Source organism: Fukomys damarensis, unplaced genomic scaffold, assembly GCF_012274545.1.
Source record: "Fukomys damarensis isolate Sample0158 unplaced genomic scaffold, DMR_v1.0_HiC HiC_scaffold_25, whole genome shotgun sequence".
NCBI lineage: Eukaryota > Metazoa > Chordata > Mammalia > Rodentia > Bathyergidae > Fukomys > Fukomys damarensis.
The window spans coordinates 5,999,457-6,009,641 of NW_022900937.1; positions in this window are offsets into that span (position 1 = coordinate 5,999,457).

The following is a 10,185-nucleotide window of genomic DNA, read 5'->3' on the forward strand; positions in this document are numbered from 1 at the left end:
AGACAGGATCACATTGTGTAGTTGAGACTGACCTGGAACTCACTATGTAGCCCAGGCAGGTCTCAAACTCGCAGCGATCCTCCTGCCTCAGCCTCCCGAGTGCTGGGATTACAGGTGTGCACTACCACACCTGGCTTGCTTTCTTTTTTACTAGAAGTAACCATTAGTGTTTTCTCATAATTTTAGCTTCACAACTATGAAGATGAAAGAGAACAAAATGCATAGATTGTACCAAGTACTTCCTTACTTTGTTCCATGAAATTATTCTTCTCTATTGCTAGTTTACTTCAGAGAAACAATAGTTTCCTGCAGACTGCTGTATTTATATTATGCAGCATTATCCATTAAAATTATTGTATATAATAAAATTAGTATCATTATTTTGCTTCCTGTGAAGTGCTTGCCCTAAGGACCCCTGAAAGATTTATAAAAATATTGCAGTAATCTCCTTAACGCCCTGCGTAAGAGGTAAATTTCATTAAAAATTCTTTTGGTAGTTACTCCCAGAAAAGACTGTGCTAGTTACCACATAAGCAACACTATTAGTAGAGCAAAGATGGGTGGCAGACACCAGAAATGGTTCTGGAAACTTCTGTCATTGTATTAGGTATGTCTGGCTGCTATAAAAAAATAAGCCCTGATAGCTCAGTGACTGAAAAGAACAGACATTTATTTTTAGTTTTTCAAATGTCCTGTTGAGAGGTAAGGAGTAATGTAAGTGACAGATCAGTCACACAGGTAGAGACATTTTTAAAACCTTTGTCATTTTCAGTGTATGGGTCCAAGACTGACCTAGACATTGTCACATAGACTAATGATAATAGAATTGCCAGATACAGAATTATGCAGGAGATTTTTAATGGCCATTCACTCTCCTTGGCCATAACACAGTCACATGACCAAACCTAACTACAAAGGAGACCAGGAAGTAGAGCTTCCTGGGTATCAGGGAAGAGAGAGAAAATGGGCTTGAACAACCGATCAGTTTCTGCCATAACTGCCACTCAGAAACTCACAAAACACATGTGCTTTCTGATATGACATCATACAACGGGGCCTGCATACTTTAGCAGTGATTTGACAGCTTGACTTAGGCTACTGTACAGCAAAAATTTCCAGGTAGTAGATTTTCACAATAGCATTTGCATGGTGGCTCAATAACAGCGCTTTCTCAAGCAAATAGTCCAAGCACAGCGTAATAATTTGGGCGATGTGTATGTGAATAGATGTTGTGAATTTAAATGATTCCACAGTAGTGCAAGCAGAGGAGAAAGAAATTACTCCTCTCACTCACTTCACACGTCTATCCCCGCTCTGTACAAACACGGAGCATAGGAGTAATTCTACTTCAGGTCTGACAGAAAGGGTGAGGGCAGTCTGGATGTGTTTGGCTACTCTACCAGGAAGTGGGCTTGAATCAGAATCAGCAAAGGATGGAAAAGAGAGTTTTGATTATGAGGGAAAAAAACTTCTGAGAGTTATTCTTATGTCAGAGGGAGGATCTTCAAGGGTAAAAATAGCACCCCGAACAATCCCCATGCTAAACCACCATCATTCCCAGTCTGGTCAAACAGGTGCTTCCTGTGCCACTGCTAACACAAAAGAGCATGAGAAAAGAGATACGGAATCTCGCCCTGGATTTTAAAATATCATCAAAAAATTCATGATATTGGAAGAAAGACAGAAGCATAGTAAGCTCACCAGGCATTTCTGGGTTGAATTTGGAAAACAGAATATATTTCTGTATCTGTATCTGTATCTACCTTATCTGTATCTATGTGGATATATAATATTATATTAAAGGTAGTAACTTCTTTGTTGTTTGTTTGTTTTTGCAGTACTGGGAATTGAGCCCAGGGCCCTCACACTGAACGACATCCCCAGAGCCCCTGCTAACTTTTTTTTTCTTTTTGAGACAGGGTCTAAGTCACTAAGTTTCCCAGCCCGAGCTGGAACTTGTGATCCTCCTGCCTCAGTATTGCAGGGTCCTGGGATTAAAGGCGGGTACCACCATGCCCAGCTAGCGACTGGGGTTTTAATGTTCAAGCAGGAATAGAAATCCCGGCCTTGGCTTTGTGTCTGAGGATGGATGTCAGATCGTGCATAAACTCTGCATGTTGGAATGGCTGACTCTCTCTCTCTCCAAAAAGTGAGTTTAAAAGACTAAGTCTGTCAGTCGAGTTAAGTGACAAAAAGTTTCTTGGTTCAGATCTCTGAGGATGAAAAACAAAACAAAACAAAAACACTTTCACAGGAAGCCTAAGTCATAGGTTGTGTAGATCCCAAGTTGAAACATAAACAAAACCACTAGTCTAGGACTGGGTTCCCATAGAACACAAAAGGAAGCAAGGAAGTCATTCTTGCTCAAAATGAGTTCCAAGGCATGATTTGCAAATCGCATAGAGAAATAATTTATTTTAGGATGAGTTACCTGATTTCATAAAAAGCAAGATGAAATCCTGCATAGCTCTAGATAATGGAACAAGCTGGAAGAATAAAAAAAAAGTATTTATAAAATGAGTAAAGAGAAAGAATTGCAAATATCCTGAAAGATCAGGATAGTATAAAAAGGAACCAAGAGATTTAAACAAAAAGAACACCTTCCAGCAGACACAAAGCATAGAATGAAAAGTTAAGGATTTTTCTAATAAGAGCTCTAAAAGGGAGAGCATGAGAAGAAGGTAAAGGTTAAAAGAACACGGCTTTAAAATGCGCAGTGAAACACAGTTGGTCAGGAAGGACAGGAGCATGCTCAGTGGATGAAAGCACACAGACGCATCCAGTGCAACCATGACTACCGTCTAAGATATCAGCATTAAAGAGAAGACCTTAAAGGAACCGGAGAGAAAAGGCAATAAAATCAACATTCCCTCCTCTCCGACTGCAGGTGGATCTGCCCAGCAAGTGGAGGAACAAAGGAAAGATGCGGGCAGTGCAGGGTTGTGGCAAGACTGACTACTTCACCAAGAAGGCGGGGCACTGTGAGAAAGCACCATGAACGTGGCTCATTATCGAAAATGTTTGAGGTGGCCATTTTACTGCTTTTAGCATATGCTTGGCTTTAAAAACAACCAAGAAAAGCTGTGTCTCTAGGATGATGCCGGAAGTGTTTCCATCCAGATGTTTTCTGTTGGCTTACATGCTGTACTGTGAATTGGACACCACATTTCAGTGTGCAGGGCAAAGCTGGAGGTGCTGATGCTTTGTTAAAATGACTGTGTGACTCTGATTACCCAAGGGGGGTGCATGGTACCTCCTCTCACAGAGTGTCTAAATGAGCTGGGAACTAGATTTTAAATCAAGTCTGTCCTTATTGGGAAATGGGAAGAAAATGTTCAAATAGGAAGGAGAAAAGGGAGGAGGTGGGGAGAACGGAAGGGAAGGACAAGAAAAGAAGTGAAAACAGAAGGAAAAAATAGAAACGAAGCTTTAGTATAAAGGGAGGAAGGGGGATGGGATGAAATGAAATTTGTTAAATATTTTTAAAATTTTTAAAAATCATAAAATAAATAATGTTCTAACAATGCCTAAGTATATACTTGAAAAACCAAATAAACAAAAAAACTTAAGCTTAGAGGTTCATTGAGTGGAAAGTTTAAGTAAAAGATTATCTATTGATGGGATATATTATAATTATTGAAATTATGTTTCTGAGTTGCTTATTAAAACTGGAGAAGTAGGTAGAAATATCAAATGAGCGAAAGCAAAACAAAAAGGAATGCTGTTTTTAAAAACACCAAAATTAATTCCCCAGGGAGAGTTTTGCAGGGAAGGATTCAGTTTGTACTCTGAGATGTAAATAGTGATTATTTCTGAATAGTATGATTTCAAAGGTGTTTATTTTCTAACTTTCTTCAATTGTATCATTTGTGTATGTTTCTCCATGTGTGAGCCTTACAAAATTTTAAAAATATGTGCTTAGAGATAAAACTAGAATGAAGTAAACCAAAAGTTAATAACAAGAAAAATCAAGTCAGGTCTGTGTTAATTAAAACATTAACCCACTGTGTGTGCATGTGTGTCTCTGGGTGCATACCTTGTGTTCCTGTGTTGAGATTTACATCTCGTGTTATTCCAGTCAGCATCTGAGGTGACGTGGAGAACTGGCACACTGCTTGGCACAGCAAGCTAAACAACACAACCACCTGGACACCGGTGCCACTAATTCTAGGGAAGAAAACCAGAAATGTTAAACAGAAACCTATAAATTATTACTGGTAGGAATGCTAACCCTCCATCCTTGCTGTATAGGATAGAAAGTATTCAATTTGCACATCATTCAACTCTGTGCAATATAGGCACATGTATGTATGTACCTTGGTTCACTACCTTTCATTTTTTCCATGATTGTGCTTGAAAATTGAATTGGACAAGAACTGAATCAAATTTTCTCATGAGGTCAACATTGAACCTAAAAATTTTGGTCAGCAAAGACTTCAAATGAGTTTTAATTTTTATTTTATAATCGCAATCACTTCTGATCTTTCTCAAACTTGAATTATCTTCTAATTGTAGGCTTTCAGATCTTTTATTAATAGACCCTTCCCCACATTATTTTCTTATTATCACCCACTCCCTTGTTTCCCACACATTAACAATAGATGTACTTTTTAAGAAGAAAACACTACTCGAAAAGGGACAAAAACAAAGGAAATGTAGTCTTGCATACTACCTTCTTCGCATGCTCTTCAAGAAGCCTCAGTGCTTGTGGATGGTTAGATTTGGATGTCAAATCCTATACTGATGTCTTCGTGATCTTTCCAATTTTATTTTCATCGACACGCATCACTTGCACATGGTGAAGAGACTCAGTGTGGTATTTCCATGCCTACATGCAGTGTGCACTGATTGTATCTCTCCGTCTTTTTTTTTTTACCTTCATGCCCCACCCCTCATGCTCTCCCCACTCCCTTGTCATCATTATCCTATTTTGGATCAACTTTCTTTTGAGAAAATCACCTGATATTTGTCTTTCTGTGTGTGCACTTTGCATAATGTATTCCAGTTTCATTCATTTTGCTGCTAATGGCAACATTTCATTTATCTTTAAGGCTGACTGATATTTCTTTGTCTGTATATCCTCATGTTTTTTTAATCTACCCATCAGTTAATGACCATGTAGACTGATTCCATGTCTTAGCCTATTGTGAGTAGTGATGCAATAAACAGGAATATGGCTGTCCTTTTTTTTATGATGATTTCATTTCCTTCGGATATATGTCCAGGAGAGGGATAGCTAGAGCATGTGGTTTTTCCAGTTTTAGTTTTTTTGAAGAACCTCCATTCTGTTTTCCATAGTGGCTGCACCATTTACAATCTCAATAACTGTGTAAGAGCGTCTTCTCCTCACAACCTTACCAGTATTTGTTATGTTTTTGTTTTTTAACAGTAACCATTACAACTGAGATGAGATAGTACCTCATTTTAGTTTTGATTTGTATTTCCTTGAGGGCTGATGATACTGGGCATTTTTCATATATATGTTGGCCACTTGTATTTTTTCCTTGGTGAAGAATCTATTCCAGTCATGTACCCAGTTTTAGATTACTCGCTTTCGTTGAATCTTTTGAGTTCTTCATATAGTCGGGATATTAATCTTCTGTTAGATGACTAGTTGGTAAAGACCATTGCCCATTCAATATACTGTGTCTTTCCTCTATTTATTATTTCCTTTCTGTGTAGAACTTTTTAATTCGATGCAATTCCATTTGTCAAGTCTTGTTATTTCCTGTGCTTTTAGAGTCCTATCCGGGAAATTACTGCCTGTGCCAATATCTTGAAGTGTTTCTTCTCTGTTTTCCTCCAGTAGTTTCAGAGACTTGCATTAAAGTCTTTGATCAATTTTAATGTGATGCTTGCAAGGTGAAAGATGGGGGTCTAGTTTCAGCTTTTTCCAAGTGGATCTGGACTTTTCCTGGCACCACTTGTTAAAACGGCTGTCCTTTCTCCTTTGTTGGGAATCAGTTGGCTGAAGAAAAGTGGATTTACTTTTACATCCTCTGTTTTATTCCATTGATCCATATGCCTATTTTTGTGCCAATTCCATGCTGTTTTTGTTACTGTGGCTCATTCATATATCTTGGAATCAGGTAATGTGATGGTTCTAGTTTTGCTTTGTGTTTTTTGCTCAGCATTGCTTTGGCTATTGGGTCTTTTGTTCTTCCACAAGATTTTTATTTTTAGTCTGTGAAGAACAACCAAAGAGAAAAGAGCAAAAATGAGGAAAGAAAGATAAAATAGAAACAAAGGTTTGGTAAATATGGAAGGGAAGAATGGTTGAAGGGAGGGGAGGGGAATGGGAAAACATAAGAATTAAGATATATCATGTACAGGTACCAATTCTGTATGTTGACTGTGATTATTATGTGCATCTAAATTGTACAAATAAACTTCATTAAGAAAGAACAGCATTGGGATTTTGATAGGGACTGCATGGACTACGTCGATCACATCGGTAGGTGGGAAAAGCACACCGAACCCTGGGCTCTGTGCGGGATGTAGGCAGTGGGGCAGGGGCTCAAGCAGACCGCCAGACGTAACGCCAGCACTTTCGACTTGGTCCGCTCTGGAAGCCGCACATGACTCACCTGGCTTCTCAACAAGGTGACCAGGGCTATCGTGTCTGCTAGCCTTACCTTAGGCTTCTTAGGGAGGGGTCTGTAGCCTGTGCCTGCTCCGTGACTGTGCCTCGTGGCAGCCTGCCCCCAAGTCACTGTGGTAGGTTACCAGAAGCTCTGAAGGGTAGTTTTTTTGCAGCTCAGTCTTAAATTATTTCCTAAAATAGCTTCTTAGTAAGCCCTCCCAGGAATCACGGGTACTATGCTGGATTTCTTCTCCAGTGTAGCCTGCTGTGCGGGAGGAGTCAAATGTTTTGTAAGTTACAGTACCCATGGGCCCACCTGGGGGTCATTCTGCTGGCCTGGTGCTCTCCTTCTCCTGGGTCTGCCGGCTCTCCAGGCTTCCCTGGGGTCGGTGGACCCCATCTCCCTCCGCAGACTGTAAGTTCTTCTCTGTGCAGTGTGCTCCTCTTCTCCAGCTTCTCTGTAGTTTCCAGTTTTCCTGTCAGCTCTTTCCCAGTCTTTGGAGGCCCTCTTCTTTTTGTTTCTGTTCATGATACTGTCTCCCAGGTGTCCCAATACCAGTCCCATTGAAGCTGCATTTTACTTCCAGTCTCTGCTCAACTATTTTACTTTTAATCTCCCAGAATATTGTTTTCTGCCCTTTGACTTTTAGTGTGTGAATTTGGATTTGGATTGGACTTGAATTGGACCATGTTTTTTTATTTGTATGTAGCATACTGATGGTTTTGGGTCTTGGTCCATCCATCAGCTGTGTCTTTTGGCTGCAAAGTGGAGACCATTCCCATTGAGCATTATCACTGAGGGGTATTGATTTATCCTGTCATTGCCTTACCTTCCTGATGCTGGTTCTTTATTCCCCTTGTGCTTAACTTCTTACCTTAGCTGATATACTCATTCCATTGTACTTTTTGACATTGTTAGTTTCATTTTCTCATTCCAGGGTAGCCTTGAGAGTTTTTTTGAGTGCTGGTTTTGGGGTTATGAACTTTTTAAGGAGCTGTTTGTCATGAAAATAACTTATTTCTTCATCAGTTTTGAATGACTGTTTTGTAGGACATGTCAGTCTGAGTTGGAAAATGTTTTCTTTTAGGACTTAAAACGTTTTGCTCCAAGCTCTCCTGGCCTTGAAGATTTCTGTTGAGAAGCCCACTGTAATTCTCATGAGTTTGTCTTTATACATGATTTGTTACTGTTCTTTAAACAGCTTTCAAGGTTTTATCCTTGTACTGGGCTTCTGGAATTTTGATTATGATGTGTTCTGGAGAAGTTCTTTTATTATTCTGGCTATTTGGAGTTCTGTATTCCTCACTCCTGTGCATGCTAAATCCTTTCTCCATACATGCAAAGTTTTCTGCTATGATTTCTGTAAATGGTTTTTTGTGCCATTCCTGATGTCTTCTGAGTTTTTACTGATTTCAGTTAATCTTAGCTTAGCCTTCTTTGCATTATCTACCAGTGGTTGGATCCATTTTCCATGCCCTCTTGCTGTTTTTAAGGTATCTCTGTGTATATGGTCTTCTAGGTCTGACATTTTTTTCCTCAAATTGGGACGTCTGCTGCCCTTACTTTCAGTAGAAGTTTTTAGTCCTGCATTTCTGTTTGCATGGACTACTTCCTTACTAAACTGATCTTTCGTATTTTGTAACAACTCACTGATCATTCTATTTATTGTTATATTGCCTGTCAGCTTGCTGATCACGTACTGATTTTTTGTCCTTTATTTTACCATGTCATATTATCCAGCTGTTTGACTTTTGATTTCTTCTCCATTGATGCCCAGTGAGTTAGCTTTAAGGGAGTTGAGAGTTTTGGGGGGACTTTGTTGCCTTGTTCTCTTGAAGTGATATTTGTGTGTGTGCATGTTTGTGCTGAATGTTGAGTGTCACATGGAGCGGAATGATTTTGATGCTAGTATGAAAACATATTTAGTAATTGTGTGCTTTATACTAATGTGATTTGGCTTTGTTTTCATCTATCTCTTCATTCTACTAAGTTTAATAGGATTGGACCCAAGTACTGTGTTGAAAAGAGAACATCTTACCAGTCATATCAACATCAACAGTTATAACCATACACCAATCATGTGCATTGAATAATGTTTTTTAATAATTTCACCCTTTTATCAAAGCCCTATACAGACTGTACTCTACTGCTACACACAAAAAGACTGAGATGGGGACAGGGGGAGTAGAGGAGGAGGGAGTGTAAGTCAGTAAGAAGAGGAGAAGAGACAAATAGCAATAGATAATAGTCCTGAGTGGTTGAATAATTTTTATAGCAGGATAAAAGGGCTAGGGGCTGAGGGTTTGAGAGAATATTTGCAGACCATTTGTAGAAACATGAAAAGGGACACAGGGGCACTGAAGTGTAGTTGGAGATTGGGGGTTGGGGCCAGCTGTGAAAGTATCAGAACCTATTAATATGTGGATGGTTACCTTATGTTTGTACTGTATACAGAGAGTTTTGGTGCAAGTTGCCCTGACTTGTTCATGATAGTTGCTATAGTTTAAAGGACTGAAAGGACAGAAGGAAGATGAAAGGAGAAGAAAGAACACAAGAGAGAAGTAAAAAGAAGAGAGGAGAAAGCCAACAAAATAACTACCAAAAAAGAAAAATAACCCATGCAGTTGCAACATTGCAAAATCAAAGCAAACTCAGCCCCCATTATATTGCAGTCTTATTTCATTTGCAGGCCCCCTCTCCATGATGTGTACCATTGCATGGCTGTGCACAAGGAGGCTTGTTGATAAGAATGACCCTCTGGGGTCCACCTCCTGGCTATACGCTGTGCACCTGTTTGGGCTAACTGTGCCTCTGTTCCAAGATCTGACCACCTCAGTTAATTTAGTGAAGAGAGGGTACAGTGTAATTGGCCCAGGACCCAGTTCTCTAGAAACAAACCATAGTAATATTATGGCCACAAAGACAAACCAGATATTGGCTTACAGTAAAACCATTTAATAGCAACAACTATGCCAGTAATAGCAATACCAAAGGAATGAGTAATAATAATAGAATCAAAGACAAAATGGATATTTACACACAATGAGATCCAATAAAAGCTACCACTATACCTCCTTTAACCATGGACATGAGATGTACATTAATAATGTAAACATAGGTGAGGGATTTAGCTCAGTGGCACCTTGCCTGCCTTGCAAGTGTAAGGTCCTGAGTTTGATCCCTGTTAGAAAAAAAAAAGATAATATAGACATAAAGTCAAATCAAATATTGACATACTGTAAAAATCTACTAAATGAACATCTATTCCACCATTAAGAGTAGCGAAGAATTCAACATTAATAGGATAGGGTCAATTAAATATCTAAAATTACTAAAGCTGAGTAATAGTACTAATAAAAATGGAGGAAGTAGGGAAGGGAAAAATGAAAGAAGTAAAATTTGAAAAATAAGGAAAAGGAAGATGAAGAGGAAGGAGAAAATGAGATTAATGACTCAGTGAAAGAGTAAAAGACAATTACTGGCATTAGGTAAAGTAAAAGGTAGAAGAAGAAGAAGAAGAAGAAGAAGAAGAAGAAGAAGAAGAGGAAGAGGAAGAGGAAGAGGAAGAGGAAGAGGAAGAGGAAGAGGAAGAGGAAGAGGA